The sequence below is a fragment of the Mandrillus leucophaeus genome, unplaced genomic scaffold, assembly GCF_000951045.1.
Source record: "Mandrillus leucophaeus isolate KB7577 unplaced genomic scaffold, Mleu.le_1.0 Scaffold49, whole genome shotgun sequence".
NCBI classification, from domain to species: Eukaryota; Metazoa; Chordata; class Mammalia; order Primates; family Cercopithecidae; genus Mandrillus; species Mandrillus leucophaeus.
The window spans coordinates 1,780,713-1,781,685 of NW_012105253.1; positions in this window are offsets into that span (position 1 = coordinate 1,780,713).

Consider the following 973-nt stretch of genomic DNA (forward strand, 5'->3'; position numbering starts at 1 on the left):
GGAGTGCTGATTGGTCAGGTTGGAGATGGAGTCATCGCGGGCTGAAAGGAGTTTTTCTTGCTGCCTTCTGTTCCTGGGTGGGATGGCAGAGCTGATTGAGCCACATTACCGGTCTGGGTGGTGTCAGCTGATCCATCGAGTGCAGGGGCTGCAAAATATCTCAGGCACTGATCTTAAGTTTTACAATAGTGATGTTTTCCCCAGGAGCAATTTGGGGAGGTTCAGACCCTTGGAGCCAGAGGCTGCATGACCCCTAAATTGTAATTTCTAATCTTATAGCTAATTGGTTAGTCCTGCAAAGGCAGACTGGACCCCAGGCAAGAAGGGGGTCTGTTATCAATTTTGTTTCAGAGTCAAACCATGAACTGAATTCCTTCCTAAAGTTAGTTCAGCCTATGCCCAGGAATGAATAAGGACAGCTTACGGGTTAGAAGCAAGTAGGGCCGGTTAGCTCTGATTGCTTTCACTGTCATAATTTCCTCAGTTATAGTTTTGCAAAGGCAGTTTCACTATTGTGTTCCATTCTGGAAATTACCATTTTTGATGGGTAGTCCTCTAGGACTAAGAAAAACTGGAAAAACTTCACTACGAAAATCACATGAGTTAGTGATTGTGAACTTGCTTTGGAAAGTAGAAGGTTATGGTTCTGGATTTTTTTTTTTTTTTTTAAGACGGAGTTTTGCTCTTATTGCCTATGCTGGAGTGCAGTGGCATGATCTTGGCTCGCTGCAACCTCTGCCTCCCAGGTTCAAGCGATTCTCCTGCCTCAGCCTCCTGAGTAGCTGGGATTACAGGCACCTGCCACCACGCCCGACTAATTTTTTTATTTTTAGTAGAGATGGGGTTTCACCATGTTGGCCAGGCTGGTCTCGAACCCCAGACTTCGTCATCTGCCTGCCTCGGCCTCCCAAAGTGCTGGGATTCCAGGTGTGAACCACCATGCCCGGCCAATGGTTTTCTGGATTTTATTTGA